Source organism: Zingiber officinale, chromosome 6B (assembly GCF_018446385.1).
Source record: "Zingiber officinale cultivar Zhangliang chromosome 6B, Zo_v1.1, whole genome shotgun sequence".
NCBI lineage: Eukaryota > Viridiplantae > Streptophyta > Magnoliopsida > Zingiberales > Zingiberaceae > Zingiber > Zingiber officinale.
Genome location: NC_055996.1, coordinates 48,376,841 through 48,399,805, shown reverse-complemented (window position 1 = coordinate 48,399,805; position 22,965 = coordinate 48,376,841). Strand labels below are relative to the sequence as shown.

At 35.0% G+C, this 22,965-nt stretch overlaps 1 long non-coding RNA gene across 1 annotated transcript; it reads right to left on the bottom strand.

The window, feature by feature from the left end:
* Window positions 1–756: 756 nt before the first annotated feature.
* Window positions 757–18,938, bottom strand: LOC121990138. Its single transcript, XR_006114473.1, has 3 exons — window positions 18,792–18,938; window positions 18,395–18,458; window positions 757–814 (listed from the first exon to the last, which is right to left on the bottom strand). It is a non-coding gene; the product is annotated as an uncharacterized LOC121990138 (long non-coding RNA).
* Between the last annotated feature and the right edge of the window lie 4,027 nt (window positions 18,939–22,965).

Below are 22,965 nucleotides of genomic sequence, written 5' to 3'. Positions count from 1 at the left end.
GATGTTCTTACTTGGAAGCTGTAGGCACAATGCTGATGTGTGTGTAGGAAGTAAGGAACTTGCTCTGATACCACTCTGTAACGACCCAGCTGGATCGCTACATTAACTACTGACGCTACTGTAGCTACTGTGCTGTACTGTGCGGAAGACTGGGTAAAATAAAATTTTACTAAACTATTGTAGTTGCCTCTGTTAACTCTGTGAGAGTGAGATTTCATATCCAACTACCTTCTAGATATTCATAGCTATACTGAGGAGGTGAAACTGGAGCTTTGGATCGGTCCGTGGAACGATCAACTGACACCCACGCGAACACTGGCAGGATCGGTCTGCCGACCGATCCAGCTGCTCACTGATCGGTCGGCGGACCGATCAGTGGCTCACTGATCGCGCACAGGAACGCTGGCTGGATCGGTCTGCCGACCGATCCAGCTGCTCACTGATCGGTCGCTGACCGATCAGAGACAGCTCCCCCGGATCGATCCACCGATCGATTGGGGTGTCTGATTTCACACTGAATTTCTGATTTCCAACACCGATTGTGCCAAAAATCGCATACAAAAGTTCTAGATACATGAAAACACTCTAGCATGTAAATACTAACATTCTAAACATGATAAACTAAACAAGACATAGTTTACTAAGCTGTAACACCTAGTAACAAGACTAAGTCATAAAACTAGGCATGTTAAGTACTAAAACTGAAATAAAAGCGTATAGATCCCAAGGATCTTTATTCCAAACCCCTTGCACACACACATCATCGTAGCATCGCCCTCCAGCCTCCGCTAATCCACTTTTCTTTTACCGGTATCTGCAGTATAAGAAAAGTAGCATCTGTAAGCTAAGAAGCTTAGTAAGAAACCATCTACCTCACAAAAACATGCAACGATGCGATTATGTTTTTAAAACACGCTGTTTGAAAACTGAACTGAGCATGGCAACATGGCATGACATATAAAAGCATAAACTGGAACTGAAACATGTATAGCATATAAATTGAACATGCTTTAAACTGAACATGGCATACTTATAAACTGAGTATGAAACTGAACTAGTCATGCATATATCTAAATCTGTACATGAACTCAAATCATGTAAACTGAACCTGAACTGAACTGAAAGCTAAATTAGTGTTCTCATCACTAGTTTCAAATTTGAAAACTATACATATAATAGATGAAAATACTAAACATGCTGTTGGGGCCCTGGCAACTGTACTTACTGTGCGCGCATCCCTACGAGACCCGGGATTGCAAGTTCCGAATCCAGCAGGGTTACTAGGTTATCTAAACCTAGGGACGACTGTGGGAGTCCAGCCCATGGATATCTGATCCAAGTACAGTGCCAACTGAATAAAAGTAAAATACTGAATACTGTTTTATTTTACTTTGCTGTTATCTGAACCTAGAGGCTACTGTGGGAGCCCACCCAATGGATATCTGATCCATATAGCTGTAATAACTGATAATAAACTGAATAAAATATTTCTAATACATTTTACATGCTGTTAGGACGCCTACTGGTGCATCCTTCTGAACTGGGCATTCTACCGAATGCTTGGTATGCACTGAGAGCACACCTTATAACTGAAAACTGTAAAACTACTGAACTAACGCCGAAACTAACAAGCGAGAGCAATTATACTGCAGGTGAGGGGTTTCTTACCTCAATCGCAAGGTTTTCTTACGATTCTATCCGCTAGGTTTTCCGAAAAATTGCTCCGTTCGACGAACCACTTACGTCCTCGCGTTCCTCTCGCGGAGAAGAACCTTTTTCGTGTTGGAGTCGTCGCTGGAAGATGTTCCCTTGACCCTTGGCTTGGTGTGTCGTGCGTGAGGAAGAGGAGAAGAAGAGAGGTGCGGCGGTTTTAGGTTTCGGGTGAGGAAAAACTACGGTGAGAAATAATCTAAAACTTCTCACTTAAATCCTTATTTATATTTACTAATTAATTCATCCAAAAATCAATTATAAATATAATTGATTCCCTCTTCTTTCAGCACGGCCCTGCTGGGTTCAACTGGTTACTAGCATTATCCCTTACACCATAGGTCTCAGGTTCGATTCCCGCCTAAGCTATTTTGCGGTTCTAATTATTTTTGCTACTTCCGCTACTCGGAAAAATTCCGGAAAAATTTCTAAAAATTCCAGAAAAATCATAGAATAATTCTAATGCAAGTTTGAGAATTTTCGGGCGTTACACTGCCACATACTCAGCTTCCATGGTTGAGTCTGAAACACACTTCTGCTTAACACTCCTCCATGCAATGGCTCCACCTCCTAAAGTAAACACATAGCCTGATGTAGACTTACTATTGTCCCTATCTGATTGGAAGTCAGAATCTGTGTAACCCATAGGGAGCAAATCATCTGCTTGGTATACCAGCATATAATCTCTAGTCATTCGCAGGTACTTTTATATATGTTTTACGGCAATCCAATGTCCCTGTCCTGGATTATTTTGATATCTGCTAACTATGCCGATGGCAAAACTGATATCCAGTCTCGTGCATAACATAGTATACATTAGGCTTCCTACAGCTGAAGCATAAGGAACTGCCTTCATTTCTTCTATCTCTTTTGATGTGTTCGGAGACATCTCTTTAGATAAAGATACTCCATGCCTAAAAGGTAGGAAACCTTTCTTAGAGTCTTGCATGCTAAAACTAGTTAGGATTGTATCAATATATGAAGCTTAGGATAAGCACAACATTCTTTTCATGCGATCCCTTATTACTTTGATCCCGAGAATATGTGCGCATTCTCCCAAGTCCTTCATATCGAATTGCTTGGACAACCATACCCTTACTTCCGACAATACTTTGATATTGTTTCCAACTAATAAAATATCATCTACATATAGTACAAGAAATACCACCACGTTTCCATCACACTTCTTATATACACAAGACTCATCCGGACACTGAATAAATCCATATGACTAGATTACTTCATTAAACCGGATGTTCCAAGATCTTGAAGCTTGCTTCAGTCCATAAATCGACCGATTGAGCTTGCACACTAGATGCTCTTTATCCTTTACAATAAACCCTTCTGGTTGCTTCATATGGATGTTTTATTCAAGACTTCTGTTAAGGAAAATTGTCTTGACATCCATTTGTCAAATCTCATAATTCATATGAGCAGCAATAGATAAGAGTATCTGGATAGACTTAAGGATAGCGGCTGGCGAAAAGGTTTTCTCATAATCGATTCTCTCTTTCTGAGTATACCCCTTCGCAACAAGCCTTGCTTTGAAGGTTTCCACCTTTCCGTCTGTCCCTCTTTTCCTTTTGTAGATCCATTTACATCCAATAGCTTTTACACTATTTGATGGTTCTACTAGCTCCCAAACTTTGTTAGAATACATTGATTCTATTTTTGAATTTATTGCTCTTTACCAAGATGCTGCATCTTTATCTTGGAGTGTTTCGTCATATGTTCGGGGATCAGGTTCATGTTTACCTGGGATCAAGTCTGAAGACTTCCCTAAAAACATGAATCTCTCAGGTTGTCTCACAACCCTCCCACTACGACAAGGCACTGTCTGTAGTTGTGTATCATTTATGATACGTGTTGCAGTTTCTTGTGATATTTCATCTTGTACTCTTGGTACTAAAGTAGATGTGTCCTCTCTCATTTCTTCAAGAACAATTTCACTTATAGGCTTGTGGTTTATTACATAGTCTTCTTCTAAAAATCAGGCATTCGTGCTAACAATGACCTTCTGATCTTTAGAACTATAAAACAAATCACCTTTCGTTCCTTTGGGATAACCTATAAACAGGCGAACTTCTGTACGAGATTCCAACTTATTAGTATCTTCCTTCAGCACATGTGTTGGACTATCCCATATCCGAATATGACTCAGACTAGGCTTACGTCCATTCCACAATTTCATGGGAGTAGAGGGTACTGATTTAGAAGATACCAGGTTCAGAATGTACACTGTCGTTTCTAAAGCATATCCCCAGAATAAATTTGGTAATATTGAATAACTCATCATCGATCTAACCATTTCCATAAGAGTCATATTCCTTCGTTCTGCCACACCATTCTGTTGGGGTGTACCAGGTGCAGACAATTGGGATTGAATCCCAACCTTTGATAAGTAATTCTTAAACTCTCCTGAGAGGTACTCGCCACCACGATCAGACCGTAGTGTCTTGATACTTTTACCGTGATGTTTCTCCACATCAACCTTGTACTCTTTGAACTTATCAAAGTACTCAGACTTGCGGCGCAATAAGTAAATGTACCCATATCTCGAATGGTCGTCTATAAAAGAGACGAAATATTTTAAACCACCTCTCGCCTGGATAGTCATAGGTCCACACAAATTATAATGAACCAATTCCAACACATCTTTTGCTCTATACCCCTTGGCCTTAAAAGGTCTCTTGGTCATTTTTCCTTCTAAGCAAGATTCACAAGTTGAAAAATTTTCCAACACTAATGAACCCAAGAGTCCATCAGCTATTAGCCTTTGAATCATACTCAAGTTAATATGGCCAAGTCTTAGATGCCAAAGATATGTTTGGTTCATATTTGAAGGTTCCTTTCTCTTATTAGAATTAGAGAATGTGTTATTAATTTCCATTTGTTGCCTTGTGGGAGTTATCGGATTTAGAGTATACAAATTGTCAACTAATGTACCAAAACAGATAATTACCCTATTTTTCTTGACAATAACTTTGTTATCAAAAGAAACAGTATATCCATCCAAAAATAGTTTAGAAACTAAAATTAAATTCTTTCTAAAACTTGGTACATAAAGACAATTTCTCAAAATCAAAGTTCTATTCCTATCGAATGATAAGTAGACGTCTCTCACTACAACAGTCGCCACTTTCGTAGCATTGCCCATGTAGACGGTTATCTCTCCCTCATATAGTCGTCGGGTTTCCTGGAACCCCTGTAATGTATTGCAGACATGATCAGTGGTTCCTGTATCTACACACCAGGTACTGGTAGATAACACCGATAAACATATTTCAACTACTAGAGAATAAGATATACCTTTATTGTTCTCTTTCCTACGAGGACAGTCCACCTTCCAATGCCTAGACTGCTTACAAATGAAGAACTTGCCCTTCGGCTTCTTCACTCCTGCTTTTAGTCCAGTACCTAGAGATCGATTCACTTTCTTTGCCGAGCTAGCTTGTTTCTTTTTCTTCTTCTTGCCTTTCGACTTAGAAGTAGAAACATTTTCAGCAAAGTGAATTTGAGAATTATAACGAAATAACCCTTCTGCTGTCTGAAGTTCTGTCAGTAGTTTCGTCAATGAATAAATTCTTTTATTCATATTGTAGTTCAGGTGAAACTGCTCAAAACTTTTGGGTAGCGTTTGGAAAATAATATCGACCTGGGTTTCCCCATTGATTTTCAGCTCCAAGGATTTGTATCTCGTTCAAGTAAGCCATCATTTTTAGGATATGATCCCTTACAGGTGTCCCCTCAGACTTGATGGCTGTCATTAAATTTTTCATAGCCTATTGCCTAGTAGCCCGATTCTGGTGTCCGAAGAGTTCCTTGAGATTGTACATCATGTTATAGGCAGTGGGCATGAACTGTTGCTGATGTTGCAACACATTTGACATAGAAGCCAAAATGTAACACCGCGTCATCTCATCTGCCTTGACCCATTTCTTATGATACTCAATCTCCTCTTCACTAGAATCACTATTAGGTTCATTAGGGCAGACCTCTAACAGTACAAACTTATAGTCTTCAGCAGTTAGGACAATGTCCAGGTTTCTTTTCCAATATATATAAATGGGACCAGTAAGTTTGTTCTCTTTTAGAATAATAGAAGTGGGTTGAAAGTCATCCTAAGAATCATAAAATAAGTTTTGGTCAATATTTTAGAATTTAGAATAATATTGAGTTCTCAAACAATATTATTTAAATTTGCCAACACCTCAAAACACCGCGAATTTTCTAGGTCATGTTAGTGTGGACGTATATAAATTCAAACATTTATAAAAGGAGGTTTTACCCATTAATTTTATTCTTGTCATCCTAACTTTATGACAAATAAAATTAATGTTGTATTCCTTTAGTCACACAAATAATAGCAGTGACTCCGTTGGGGAGGATACTATTAAATGTGTCTAAGTGTATACCATTACTTGATACTTAGTCCATTAAATATGATTGTGCCCCTTCAGTTAGAGAAGATTACACACTCCTAAATAATTTCCTATAATCATCCATAAAGGAAGTTTGATCTAGTGATCCGCAAACAAACTCACCCGATGTGGAGGGAGGCACTCAGAGCCAACGTGCAAGTTTGTTTGCATCACTTACAAACCAGTAATGAAGACCATTGAATTTATTTATAAATCTCTCTCCCACTTAGTTATTTAAGATGAGGATTTTAGCATGCACACACACACATTACAGCAAATAAAAGCAATAAATATGGAAAAAATATTTTTCCAACTATTATGGACTCTTCCATCACTGCCCTCCGTGTGCTGCAAACCCTAGCTGCTGCCATCTTTAGCCACCGCAATCGGGTCTAGTCATCGCATCTATCTTGCTTCTTATTCTGCTGTGCCTATGGTCCTCAAAAAATACCACGCCTCGCAAGCATCCGATCCGCAACAAAAATAGAATTTTACATTTATCGATCTTATATTCCACAAGGAAATGTACATGTAATCTAGATCGAAATAAAAATGTAAAATCTTAAAACTAATACAGCTCATGTTGTATTTAATAAATACAATCATGCACACACATAAAAATACCCTCGATATGTCCGAGGGTCCAATCACACACAAATACATTAGGGCCATAATAGTTGAATCTAGGATGCATGCAACCACAGATTTAATCTATTTGCACATCCTACTATTATCATGCCTAAAATATGTATGACATGTGCATAATTAAACTGAAAAACCAAATACACAGAGGCAATATCCTAGCTCTGATACCAATTGTTGGTTGCTACTCGGAATATCGTACTGGTTCCCCTGTACAAAAATTTTATACAAGTCTTGAACCTTTCCTAACAACCTATTATGTTCTTTAGAGGGATCGCAAACAGAACTTAACATTATTGATTCCAAATTCAACTTATCTGTTTTTAGAGGTTTAGACTTGAATCGCAAACGATGCTTAATATTATTAATCCAAATCCACCCATGTTACAAAGTTGATTAAATATTTATTTCAAAGATTGGCTTCCAGGTTAAACATGGCGAGGCACTAGACCTTCTTGGGTATGAGATCATCCACCACTTCCTAGACAAAGTCTTTCAACGAAATTCAATATTTAATTTCCTTATAGTAACCCTAGGTTTAACCACTAAGAACAATCGAATCACAAGATCGAAAAATAAAAGAAACATATAATCAAAACATGAAATCGATTGCCTAGAATCGTTAACCTCTTGTGTTTGGTATTTCAAAAACCTGTACAAAGAAAAACTAGTATGATGCGGAATAAAGCAACTAGTTATACATTTCTTTGTTAACAAAAACCTCTTGACCTTCTATTGTATTCCTCTCATTCTCTTGGGCGTCGTGTGGGCAACGATCTACCAAGAAGAAATCCACCAAAGCCTTCTTCTCTTCCTCCAAGCTATGACCACCAAAGGGATCTAGACAAGAGGGTCTCCTTTCTCTTCTTCTTCTCCTAGTAACCGACCACCAAAACTCCTAGTAGACTTGATGCCACCGGCCACAATGTGGAAAACAAAAGGAGAAGAGAGAAAGGAAGAAGGTCGGCCACCAAAGGAAAAGAGAGAGGAACAATAGAATAGAAGTTGTGTTCCATGAAGGCACCCTTTACCTCTCTTTTATAATCCTTGGTGAATCCAAAAAAGGAAAGTTTTATAACAAAAATAAAACTTCCTTTTCTATATATGATATGGTCGGCCACCTCTTGTAAAACAAACAAGAAAAGATTTTAAACAAAAATTAAAATCTCTCTTTAAAATATCCCTTTTGTGGTTAGCTATAAAAGGAATGTTTTATAAATTAAAATATCTCTCTTTTAAATCCTTTTATGGATATCTATAAAAGATAAGATTTAAAAATAAAACTTCTTTTATATCATGGTTACAAAAAAGGAGAGTTTTCTTAAAAATTAAAATCTTTCTTTTAACATTATAGACATCTACAAATAAGAAAAGATATTTAATCTCTCTTTTAATTCTTCGTAGAAAATCTATAAAAGGAAATATTTTAAAATTAAAAACTCTCTTTAAAAACCATGTGGTCAAAAACATAAAAGGAAAGATTTTATCAAAATTTTATTTTTAATAAAATTCCCTTTCTTTTCCTTACTTGGCCGACCACTTGCTTGGGCACCAAGCAAGGCTTGGCCGACCCTAGCTTGAGCTCCAAGCTTGGCTTGGCCGGCCCCTTGCTTGGGCTCCAAGCAAGGATAGGGGCCGACCCCTAGCATGGGCTAAGAGGCTAGGCTTTGGGTGGATATAAGACTATATATAAGAAGCTACAATAGGGATCGAGAGGAGAAATTGGTTTTGGTCTCCTGATGATTTTGAGCTTCCCGTATTCGCCCCGAATACCAAACTCAAGTTCATCAATAATAACTCATACCACTAAAAAGCTACTATTGAACTACCGCACCAATCCCAAATTACATTATGGGCTCCTTCTTATTATGAGTGTGTTAATCTCCCTGTGATTAAGATATCGAATGTCCATTAATGAAATGAGTTATTCACACTCACTTAATTAATATCTAGCTCCAAGAGTAGTACCATTCAATCTTATTGTCATGTCGGACTAAGTCCACCTGCAGAGTTTACATGACAATCCTTATAAGCTCCTCAAGGGGACATCATCAACCTAGATTACTAGGACACAGTTTCATTCTATAATCAACAACACACCATATAAGTAATATTATTTCCCAACTTATCGGGGTCTATTGATTTATCGAACTAAATTGCACCCTTTGATAAATTAAAGAAATAAATATTAAGTTTACGTGCTTGTTATTATATCATGATTAAGAGTATACACTTCCATAATAACAAAGGTCTTGTTCTTTTAAAGAGTCAGTATAAAAAGAAACTACCTCAAATGATCCTGCTCAATACACTCATAGTGTACTAGTGTAATTTATTAGTCAAGATAAATAATATCTAATTACACTACAACCACTCCAATGATTTGTCCAATTCCATATTGGTTGTGAGCAACTGTTTATAATTTATAAAGAACTGATAACATGAACTTCTGTGTGTTTCCTCACACTATGTTATCTACAATATAAATTAAACGGACAACTACACTTAGAATAAATATAGACATTTGACCAATATAATTCTTATTTTAAAATAATTATTTATAAAAAACTTAGACTTTTTAGTATACACTCTAACACTTACAAATTCTTAATACAATGAAGCAAAGAGATGAGAGGAGTGACGTTATAATAGAGCTTCATTGATCAAGAATATATATTGTAAATGTTAGCTCAAACATTGATCCCTTTGCTCCTCTATATGTAAGCTTCAAACACCTTTGCTCAAGAATGATAGTGTTTCTTAGTGTTCTGCTGTGATGACGTTGATTAGTCGAATGACATCTATGAATCAAATAGTTATCGCTGACATTTTTCAAATCAACAACTTTCTCCAGCTTTTTTTTAGCATTAGTCGACTAGATTTGGACATTAGTCGATTGAGCACCATTAGAATTTAGAAATGTCCATCAATCGATTAGATTGTCATTACAGTCATCTTAATGGTATCTTAATGGTTGAGTCTCTGCATAAGTTAAAAACTATTTTCTTATAATGGTTGAGTCTCTGCATAAGTTAAAAACTATTTTCTTATAATGGTTGAGTCTCTGCATAAGTTAAAAACTATTTTCTTATAATGGTTGAGTCTCTGCATAAGTTAAAGACTATTTTATTATAAGTACAACCTTGCAACTCTTTTTAATCTCTCAACTCATGCAAAAGTTTACCTTGAACTCCATCATCATGAGCTTGTCTCCCATCAAATTTTTTGTCACTGGAATACTTTAAGCCCTCAGTTTACTCCACACCTTATCCTTCATACTCCACTTACATAGTTTATCTTCTATGTCTCAATTGCACTTTGATATTGAGTCTCCACATAAGTTAAAGACCATTTTCTCTTAAGTACAACCTTTCAACTCATTTGAATCTCTCAACTCACATAAAAGTTTAACTTGAAACTCCATCATCATGAGGTGTCTCCCATCAAGTTTTTCATCCCTAGGATACTTTAAGCCCTTGATTCACTCCACATCTTATCCTTCGTACTCCGTTTACATAGTTATCTTCTATGTCTCAATTGCACTTTGATATTTCTTGTCTAACGGTCCCTTGGATGTCACATACCATTCTTCTCCACTCTCTTTCAATGTTGTAGGAAAGTCTTAGTGAATTGAGTCGATCAGACACTAAGTAGACAAATAAAGTTCAAATAGATATGGAAGACTAGATATTTTGCGGGTAAGTTGAGATAGACTCCTAGAGTTGAGTGGTGAGGTTATTCTCAGTTGAGACAAACCTTAGGCACTGATCTAACTAAAGAAATCAATGGGGGGGGGGGGGGGGGGGGGTCTAAGTTGAGATCAAGACAGTCGTAACTATCATATTCATATATTTATAGTATTATCTAATTCTATTTTACAAGACTACTATTACTATTATTTCTTCGTGTGCTAACTTTGTGTTGCAGATAAACAAAGTCCCGAGTTTCCGAGGGTTTAGTCGACTGAACATAGGGACTAGTCGATTGATCTAGCCAACATGGCATAGATCTTATCAAAGTTTGGCTAATATGGTAAACAGTAGGTTCTGTTAAACGATCAAGGTGATCAATCGACTGAATTATAAAAGGAAATGACAGACGATCAGATTGAATCACACAGTAAAAAAATACTCAGGGGTTCCATTGATGGATAAGCTAGATCAGTCAACTGAACGGTGAGATTTATGGGATTAGATAGATCAGATTGTGGCAAACAAGAAAGGGTGTGAAGATTAGTCAATGGATAGGAGGTTTTGTTGATGGAAATGTTTAGTCGACGGAATGTGGTTTCAGTCGATTGAATAGTGCCTATAAAAGAAGGCTTTGGAGTTTGCGCTGATTATCACTTCTCTGTTTGAAATCAATTTTGTCTGTGCTTTTGTTCATCTCTACTACTACTCGTGCAAGCTACTGCTACTATGACGCAAGAAGGCTCTACGACAATCTACACTTAATCTTCAACACTTTGTTGTCAATATAGTTTTATTAGTGCTTGCATTATTATAAGGAGATATATTGTTGTTACTATCCTTCGATTTTCGTCTATATGATTCTACTTCTTTGGAAGAATTGTATTAGATTGTCTATCGGAAACGATCAAGGATCGTGAGATTTGGAGTAGTAGGACTACGAATCAAGTAAAACTAAATCGTGTCCTTTACTTTATTTTCCGCTGCTATTACTTTACTTCGATTTTGCTAGAAGAAACGAAAAAGAAAAGTTTTTAAATGAATGAGATTCAACCTCCTCTCTTATCTTCTACAATCCTACAAATAAATTTTATGATATAATACCCATTTTTTACTTCTTTTTATGTTAGATTCTATAAGTGTGATTAGATGTAGGGGCATAGCCAGGATCCAAATTTACTTGGGGCTTACCATCAATAATAATTGATATAATAAATTAATTAATTTAAAAATATAAACAAAAAAGTGTGAATATTAATTTTCTGAAACTATAGAATAAAAGTATTTAATATTCAATACATTCAAAAGCATAGAGTAAAAAATACTATTGAAGTCGTGCTCTTCGATTTTTTTTAGAATCAAGTTCATTCATTATTATATCATTATCAATTTTTTCAACCAACTCCCATTCAATGTAGATGACCATAGAATCTGCTAAAAACTCTTCTTCCATCTTATTACGAAGAGTTGATTTAACAAGTTTCATAGTTAAAAATGCTCGTTGTTATAGAAGCTGAAGAGTTAAAAATAAAAACAATCCGATAATATATATATATATATATATATATATATATATATATATATATATATATATATATATATATATATATATATATATATATATATATATATATATATATATATATTGTGAAATACCGGAGTAGGTATTGATAAGCAATTTGGAATTTTTGGGAATTTGGAACTTAGGAGCATAGGAAGTTGAGTGAAAGGTGCAGCTAGTAAGAAGGACGACAAGGGAGAGAGTCGACGAGCTCGATGCGTCCAAGGGACAAGGTGATGAGGAAGAGTATGCTAGCGGATGAGGAGGGAGCGCGCGGTGTTTCCGAGGGAAGAGAAGCTGAAGTAGAAGCGGAAGCTTGCTCGAGGAGAAGGCCAAAAGATGGATCCGAGTGAGCCTAATTCCGGATGGACGAAATCACCCAAGTGATCAGCGTAGTGGAAGAGCTAACAGGGAGTTGCGGAGCTGTTGGAAGCGCCCTCAATGTAGTTGGAGATGCCTCCACACCTTTCTATGGGAATGAAGTCGCCTTCAACCACCCATGGAAGGCGCCTTCAACACTTTGAAGGCGTCTTAGATTGGGTAAAATTAACGTTAGAAAAGATAAAACCTTATATTCGCTTGCCTCGCTGGAGGCGTCGTTCAGCCTCAGATAAGATTTTCTAAAGACTATAAAAAGACCCCTAGACCTAGGAAATAGATAACAACTCAAGTATTCATTTCCTAGCTTATTCCTAAATGTTCAAAGAGTGTAAGAGGCTTCTCCACCTTTAATGAAAGAAACTTTTAGTATTTTTTTTACCTTGGATTAACAACCATCTAGTTTGTAACTAAGTAACTCTTTTGCCTCTTTCTTTTTAAAGTTGTTTATTTAATTTGTTGTTATAACTGTACTACTAATTAGAGTTGGAAGTCAAGAAATGTTTGTAACTGTTATACATGCAATTCACCTCCCTCTTGCCAGTCTCCAAAGGACCAACAAGTGGTATCAGAGCAAGGATGCTGCAGAAGAACTAACCGTCGACGGAAGCAAAATCAATGGCCGAACCAAGCATTATCCCACCAAAGTTCGAGGGGGAGTTCGCACACTAGAAATGCCGAATGGAGGTATTCCTAAAAACTGACTTTGAAATTATTTTAATAATTAAGTATTGTTTTGCAGTTCCAAAAGATCAACAAGGTGTAGAGAAAGAAGAGTACCTCTAGACAAAAAAAGGAACAAAGTGATTTCATAGACAATAGCAGAGCAGAATATCATCTTTTAAGTGTATTACTGCCTTAAGAAGTAAATCACATCGGAAGCTACACATTGACAAAAGATCTTTGGGAGAAGTTCCTGGAACTCCACGAAGGAACATCCGAAGCAAAGCTCGCATGATGGGGCATTCATTGGAACAAACTAACGAACATTCGTCTAGTAAAAGGTGAGAAGGTAGCCGAACTGCACGCGAAGATCAAGGAGCTGATCACCAGACTGGGCAACCTCATGAAACAGTAACCAACTGGGACTCGGTAACCTATGCACTAAACGCCTTTCCTAGAACCCCTGAATGAATTTCGATCATAGACACCTACTACATCTCGAAGGACCTAGAGGTAAGTACCCTAGAGGAATTGTTTTCAACTTTAGAATTACATGAGACTTGATATGCAGGTACAATAGTAGATTTAAGCTAGAATCTGGCACTAAGAGCCACCAAAAAGGACGAACCCGAGTCAGATTCAGATCTAGAAGGAGACCAAGAAGTATACATGTTAAGAAAGTTTAAATTTTTTTTTTAAGTCTAATAAATTTAAAGAATTGCATATTAGAAAAAAATCAAAGAAATAGAAGGAAGGTTCGATGCTACTAGTGTCAAAAAGAAGGACACATAAAGGAGGACTGCCCAGAGCTCAAAAGGAAAAAAGGCAAAAGTCCCAAGCAAAACAAGCACAAAAATCTCAATGCCACTTGGAACGAAAGCTCATCATCTGAGTCAGAAATAGAAGCATACACTGGACTAGCGTTGATGGCTAGTCACAAAGAAAAAAACTCCTCATAAGCCAACATCGATGAAGAGGAAGTGACATCAAACGAATGTAGTGAAGCGGGGGGGGGAGAGAATCAAGTTTCATATCTGACATGGTAAGTGATATATGTCTCTTATCTCCTAATCAACTTTACTTTAACATTAAATATATGACTAAATTAATGTGAAAATTAAAAATCAAAAAGGAAAATTTAAAAAAGAAAACTTAGAAATAAAAAGAATCTTAGCAAAATCTTGCTTAATAAAGGAGCTTGTTAAATTGAAAATTAAAAATGCTATTTTAAAGAAACAAATAGAAAAATTTAAAAATTCTACATGCTCATATTCTAGATATTATCAAATATTCAATTGGTATTTTAGATACCATAAGGGTCAAATTAGAAAGTTATCACCAAAATATGTTCCTAAAAGATACTTAATCAATCCAGTAGAAAGAAACCTATATTGGGTTCCCAAATCCTACTTAGATTAAATTTTTTTTTTTGAAAGTTACAATTTACAAAAAGAGAATTAAATATTTACTTTTTTTAAAAGACGTTGTCTAGAAGTGATTGTTGTTCCAATATCCAAGAAGACCTAGTGCCTCGTCACAGCTTAAAAGCCAATTATTGAAATGAATATTTAATAGACTAACTGTTAAATAGTTAACTGTTATAAATTTTTTTCCAATCTAAAAATATTTGTTAATTACTCAAAAAAGTAGTTTTTAAAATTTAAGTTTTTTTGGAATTTATTCTTTTGCTTAAGTTAACTCTTTTGTGTAAAATTTTATAGTTGTTTTATAATGTCTGTTCAACTCTTATTAAATTTTTTAAATTTTTTTAATACTTAAAAATATTTTTCAAATTATTTTTTCCAAAATTCATTTATACCTTATTAAAGTCCAAATTTTGTCGAAATTTAAACTTTCATAATTTCACGAATAATCATTATTATAGTATTTGCCCTTAGACTTTGTTTTGGACTGACTTCTAAGTCATTTAAAGTATCCTATTTTTTTAATGTGATCAAAGGGGGAGAAGTAAGATTAAATCTAGGGGAGCCAACAAGGAGCTGCGGAGTTGTTGGAGGTGCCCTCAATATGGTTAGAGGTGTCTACGTGCCTTCTGTGGGAAGGCCCCTTCAACAGGGTTAAAGGCGCCTTCAACAACCCATGGAAGGTGCCTTCAACACTTTGAAGGCACTTTAGACTGGGCAAAATTAACCGTTAGCGAGGATAAAACCTTATCTTCACTTACCTTGCTGGAGGCGTCTTCCACCTTGTTGGAGGCACATTTTAGCCTCAGATAAGATTTTCTAGGAGCTCTAAAAAAAATCCCTAGACCTAGAAAATATATAACAACTCAAATATTCATTTCCTAGTTTATTCCTGAACATTCAAATAGTGTAAGAGGCTTCTCCGCTTTCAACGAAGAAGATTTTTAGTGCTTTCTTTTGCCTTGGATTAACAACCATCTAGGCTGTAAACAAGTAACTCTTTTTCCTCTTTCTTTTGAAAGTTGTTCATTTAATTTGTTGTTATAACTGTGCTACTAATTAGAGTTGGAAGTCAAGAAAGGTTTGCAATTGTTATACATGAGAAAAAAAAAACCACTTGTCAATCAAATTGTATGTTCCTGACTTATATCAAATCTTTGACATAATTTAAAAATAGTTGATAAATTCTGAAATCTTTCATGGCTAGCAGCATTAAACTTATAGTGATCTAATTGCATTCTCAAATGGTGCAAATCTTGTGTATCAAAATCAAGAGGATAGAATTTCTCAGCATGTCGATAAATGTGATCAACATTAAGAAGCTTAAATTTTTCTTTAGATTCTAAAGCACAACTAAGTTTAAGACGTTCGACTGCGTAATCCTTGAATCTACTATTAAGCTCTTCAACTTGAAAATATATTATAGCAACAAATACATCAAATTGATACTAGTGCTTAACTGTGATTGAATCATTTTATTGACAATAACTACCTATAGCATGCATATAAAGAGCTTCCATATGAGGTATCTCAATGTCATACTTGACACAAACTTCTTTCACATAATTAAGTAGAATAACAAAACCTTCTTCTCTCAAAATATGAAATAAAGTTTTAGTAGTTTAAATATAGTCCATTGTATTTAAAATATCTAGAGATTTCTCTTGCAATGCTCGACAAAACATATTTGTTATCCCCATTATCTTTTGCATCAACTGTAATATGAATATGAAATCAAAAGACTCCATTGAAATCAACAAACCACTAGCTTCACTACGGATAGAATTAGAAGACCCATCAGCCACCAAGTTTTCAAACACGATAATCAAAGAGTGTTGCATATATATCAATTATGCAACAAATTAAGTCAAAATTAGAACTCTAATAAGTCTTTCCAGGTTGTAGTAAATTGCCAATTTGATTACATCCTCTACTAGTATCATGTTCATCGGTAGCTATCATATGCGCAACTTCAATTCTTTGAGCATAATGTAACTCAACATGACCTTTAGGAGATGCATTAATGAGATTACAAATTGAATTCAATTTTAAAAAGAATAACCAAAAGGATACTGTTGGGATTGCAAGGTTCCAAACATAGTCCCACATTGAAAACACATGGGAAGGATCATGAGTTTATAAGAGAAAGATATCTCCATTTGGCATGAGACCTTTTGGGGAGAGCCTAAGAGAAAAACCATAAGGGCTTAGACCCAAAGTGGATAATATCATGCAATTATGGAGATATCTAAATTCTTTTCGATCCTACAATTGGTATCAGAGCCCGGACTGCCAGAAGGTTTAACCGTCGACTGCGCACAAGAGCTAGGCAAGAAAGTCCTAGTGGGTCGAGTGGACCGAGGGGTAGGAAGACCTGGTAGGTCGAGGATCAGACGTGGGAAAACCCAAGAGCAAAACCATTTGGCATGAGACCTTTTGGGGAGAGCCCAAGAGCAAAACCATGATGGCTTAGGCCCAAAGTGGATAATATCATGCAATTGTGGAGATATCTAAAATATTTTCGATCCTACAGATACCTCTTTTTTTAACAGCTGTAATTAAGGCTAGCTGAAGTCGATGAGTGAAACAATATATATAATATGGACATGAACAATCTTTGAAGAAAAGAGCCTATAATCTATTCCAAGAATCACGTATATTACTAGCAACATCATATCATTGTCCTCATATGTTGTGAATATGAAAGTCATAACAACCAAGAGCATCAGATATTTCTTTTTTAAGTGTTGCAGCAATTGTATCAGTCATATATACAATGGAAAAAAAATCATTAATATCAACAAATCTCAATACTTCTTTACGAATCTTGGTTCTCACTTGGATGACAAGAATATTTAAAATATCTTTCTGAATATCTGGTGAAGTATACTTTGTATTTTTTGAAGATTTCTCTAAGACGATGCTCCCAATACTCTCATTCATTTTTCCCCATAAATTTTATCATCTCGATAAAATTTTCTCAATTATTAAAAGATGGAGATTCATCATGCCCTCTAAATGCACATGCGTGCAAATTGAGCCATCGAATGCTTTCAATAGTTGTTGTAAGCTACAATTTGTTCTACTACTTTTCTTAAAAAGATTATGCATTCATCACTTTGTCAATATGATAAGATATATTCATCAAATTATCAAGATATTCAATAGTATTGCATCCTATATATATATATATATAAATGTATATTTATCCCCATCATTAACTCACTATCAATATTTGAATTCATCTATCATAAATGTAGGATTGCGAGAATGTTTATGTTCAAACAAGAAGCATGGAAAGCATAATGCAACATCTTTCAAAGAAGAGTACTCAAACTAAGTAAATTGTTTAAACCAATGACTTTGAAATTGTCAATTTTAACTTCCGAATTTGGTCAATGAATATTTATTCTTAATAGGTTGATATGCCCCCAACTTAATATAAGCTCATCTAATTTCATTCCTTTAATTAACAGGATATTTTCATATTAGAATATGCAATGTCAGATTAGGTTCAAAAGAACTAACATGAATATCAATTTCAGGAAATTTGTTAGGTTATTGATCACTAGAACTTGAAATATCAATATATTGGATGGAGAATGCCCTTGACTTGTCGATGTCTATTTTTTGGTTTAAAAAATGAGTTAATAGTTTTTATTTTCTTTGTTTTCTATATTAAAGCGAATAAATGCAAAAATTACCTAACTAGAAAAATCTAATGATTCAAAATATTTCCAATGAAGATTTATTTCTAAATTTCACAATTATTTAAATTTTGGTTATTTCCAACTAAAAAAATCACAATACAAGCCCAATGAAATTATGCAAGCATATATTATCTATTTTATCTCTTTATTCATGCAAAAGATAAATATATAAGAGTCTAAAGATAGATGTTCTCACCTCCATTTACAGCAAAAGCTTCAAACCTCATAAGTTAACAAGCTCCACTTAAACTTAATTGTATCTACAAATAAAATTTGAAAATGTCTCAGAAAATTTAAAATAATATTTAATAATGATAATAACATGCAATCATAAGAAATGACTAAAATTCAACTTGATGGATTGATTTGTAATATCGCTGTATCAATATATTCTCATTTCCTATACAAGACCTACTACTAACAATCAATGCTTTCTAATTAACTCATCTAACTAGCAACCTAGATTATACTTTACAACTCTCATACTAATAAAAAAACCACTATTCTTGCTTTTGCTAAAGAATAAATAAAATCTTGGAAGAAGTTGTTGAAAATTATTTGCGGTTGAAAAAGGGTAGCAAGGTGTTGTTCACCGGCCGCTGGGAGAGGGCAGACACTGCTAATATGGAGAGGAAGAAAGAGAGATCGCAATTAGGGCTATTGTTGTTGTTGTGTTGCTACAAAAAAAAAGAAGAAGAAAAAACAATAACAAGGTTGCTGCTGTTGGAGAAGAAAGGAGCAGGCTGCAATGGGAAAAGAAAGGGAGAAGGAAGGAAGAAAAAGAGAAGGGAAAATAGAAAAGATGTCGTGGTCGAGGTTGGCGTCGGCAGTGGGAATTGCTAGCATACGTGGTATGGTGAGAGAGAAATAAAGAAAAGAAAAAGAGGTAAGAGAAGTTTCTCAAAAAAACAAATCCTACAAAATACCCTATGTTCGATTACAACTCATTAGGTTCAATTATAACTAAACTATGTCAAATCTAAATTAATTTCCATTTGAAATAATCAAATTATATAAGGAGGAAAAAATAGACCAATGAAAGGGGCTGACGGGAATATTAATGAATTAGTAGTGGGGGCTGAAAAAATTATTTAAAAAATTTAGATTTATTATTATATATATATATTTAAAATTTAGTGGGATTGGAGTCCACCTTAGCCTAAGGATAATCATTCAGGATATTAATTAGAAATTAATTTCAATTAAGAATGGCTTATCATATTTGGATTGCAATTGTAATCATATTTATTATTATCATATTTATTATAATATATTATCATATTTATTATAATATTTTTTTTATGTATTATTTGGACAATCTATATTAATAGACTTGTTAGTCTTGGAGGGGCACTCAAGATGAGAGTTGTCATCTTTTACTGCAATAAAGTAATATTTTCTCTCTATTTTTTCCTCTTCTTTATTTTTGTATTTCAACATGATATTAAAATCATGATCCTTCGCCCCTATCTATCTCTCCTTGCTTTTACCTTCTCTCAATTGTTTTTTTCCCTGCCTCTCTCACCTACAGTAGTGGTTTCTTTTCTCCTCAAAGAATTCTTACAATTCAATATACCACTACCTACCACATCTTCAATGTCCCTCACCTCTTTTACGTCCAGAGTGCTACGAAAATTTTCCTCTCCCTCCTTCCTCTACTAAGAGTAAGGAGGTTAATCCAAATGCTCTTTTTTCCTTCCTCTATTGTGCGCCCTCTCTTCTTGAAAAAAATTTCTTTCAACTTTTTTGTCTTCACTCTTTTGTCTTCCTTTTCATGCCCTTTATTTCACACTATATTTCCTATTTTCTTTATCTATCTTTGATTTTTTTTTCCTTTTATTTCTATCTTACGTATATTACCTCCTCCTTTCTCATCCATCCGTTGTTCGATATCTCCACTTAACACACCTCTTTCTCAATCTCTTTCTCCCTTCTCCCTCCTTTCCTCTCCGTCTTCCTCTCTTCCAACGTTAGATCTCTCTTGCAGCTCTTACTATATTATTCTTCTCTTCTCTTTAGCAAACAACTCTTTTTTCTTTTATTTTTTTTTCCAAGCAAGCATCTTTCTATATATCCCCTCATCTTCCAGCTACAAGTATCCCTCTTCCTCCGGCTGCAAACATATACTTTACCGCTGCGACGTCTCCCTTCTCCTCTATTAGAGGGAGAAAGTAGGATTATTGTAGAAAGCTTTTGGGATTCAGATTAGGATATGTAGTTCCCATAGTCACAACTGCAATTTCTTCTTCCTCCTCTTCCTATATTTCCTTATAGCATGAGCAACATCACTTTCCTTCTGCTTAATTTCAAGGACAACAAGCTTCTTCCCTTTCTTTGTCTTCCTCTCCCTCTCTTCTCTTTATACCTCTTCCTCTCCAACAACAGCCGCTTTGCAATTGTCTTTCCTCCTTCAAGTGTTGTCTCTTTTCATCTATTTTCTAGCCGGCCAATAACAAGCTTTTTCTTTCAGGTTATTCCCAGGCTAGCAGATTTTCTTACTTTTCTCATCTTCTCTAACACATTTCAGCCAACAAAACTGCAACCTTCTATATATCTATGGTGCTTTCCAGCGATAGATCAGATTCAACCTTCAAATAGTAGCTCATATCCTGCTTCTAGTTGTTGCTCTCTTCCATCAAAGGCGAAGTTTAGAATAATGTTAGATATGTCGTATCATTGATCATTACATAGAAGTAAGCTAAGGATACAACATATTATCAATAAACTGAAATAGAAATGCACTTATATATGGATAAAAAACAGTTAAAAATCAACAATATGATTTTTTTTTTAACCAAATATGTACTTCTCAACAATATGGGACAAATCGTCCATCGTCCACATAGGAAACCAAGGCCTGCTATAATGGCAAAACCCAAAAGCTAGCCAAAAACAAAGTATTATTTAAGAAAGAGCAAGGCTTAAATGACATATATATCTTAACACAGACAAACATGTTAGGAAATACAAATCAAACAAAACTTATTCCAACATCATAATATGTTTTGCATGTAATGAACATGAACACTTATCTTATGTTTATCCAAATAAAAAAAAAAATCTTTATACCAGAGACGATGTATCTTCTATCTATTCGATTATTTCTATAGAAGATGTGGGAGAAGTTCCTTCTTCTTCAGACTATAAATTAGTCAATTCTTTCATAAGAAATCCCTATGATTTTGTTGAAAAATATGAGATGATTAGTCTCCCTTTCCAGCAAGATCTAACTAAATTAGATCTAGTCATTATCTCTCTCAGTATATTATTCAGCTCAGTTTAATTATGATAATCATTTATGAGGAAGTGTTAGTTCGAATTTCATCTTGTACAAGAGTCTCATTATTCCTTCCGGCTTGATTATTTTGTTCAATGTCATTATCCCGCCCAACCTATTATTCAACTCGATTTAATTATAATAATCACTTATGAGGAAGTGTTCATTCGAATTTTATCTTGTACCAAAGTCTCATTATTCTTTCCGGCTTGATTATTCTGCTCGATGTCATTATCACGCCCATCCTATTATTCAGCTTGGTTTAATTATGATAATCGCTTATGAGGAAGTGTTCGTTTGAATTTCATCTTGTACAAGAGTCTCATTATTTCTTCTTGCCTGATTAATCTACTCAGCGTCATTATCCTGCTCAACCTATTATTCAGTTCGATTTAATTATGATAATCGCTTATAAGAGAGTGTTCATTCAGATTTTATCTTGCAAAAGAGGTATTCATGAAAGTGTGAATATACACAAGATGACAAGTATGATTTAATAATAATCAATACATGTTTAGCATTTGAGTCTCAATCCCTTAAGCAATTATAAGGTATAAAGAAAAGTATGTCATACATTCAATCAAATTTACTCAAGAGATACTTTTTAGAGCTCTTTAAAAAGTTGTTGTTGTTTTATGAATCATTGGGGAGGTTCTGCCGATAAGTAGTCATCCTCCCACAATTGTTGAGACGCTCCTTCAGCTCTAAGGGTGAGCTTCCTTGAAATGCGTGTTGGTTGATACTCGGAATATCGTACTAGTTCCCCTGTGCAAAAATTTTATACAAGTCCTGAACCATTCCTAACAGCCTATTGTGTTTTTTAGAAATTAAATTTGGAATCGCAAACAGAACTTAACATTATTGATTCCAAATTCAACTTATCTGTTCTTAGTGGTTTAAACTAGGATCGCAAACAATGCTTAACATTATTGATCCAAATCCACCCATGTTGCAAATCCACCCATGTTGCAAATTCAATTAAATATTAATTTCAGAGATCGACTTCCAAGTTAAACATGACGAGGCACTAGGACTTCTTGGGTATGGGAGCATCCACCACTTCCTAGAGAAAGCCTTTCAACGAAATTTAATATTTAATTTCCTTATAGTAATCCTAGGTTTAACAAAAAAGAACAATCGAATCACAAGTTCGAAAAACAAAAGAAATACAAAATCGAAAACATAAATTCAATTACCTAGATTCATTAGCCTCTTATGTTTGGTATTTCAAGATCTAAATAAAAGGATGAACTAGTTATAATTATGATGAGGAAACTAATAACTAGTTATATCTTTTATAGCTTATAAACCTCATGATCTTCTGTCGTATTCCTCTTCTTATCTCGTAAGTCGTGCGGGCGACGATCTACAGAGACGAGAATCCACCCAAGCCTCCTTCTTCTCCTTGCAAGTTTCGGCCACCAAGAATCTCCTAGAGATGAAGGTCTTCGGCCACCAACCAAACTCCAAGGGATGCAAAGAAACAAAGC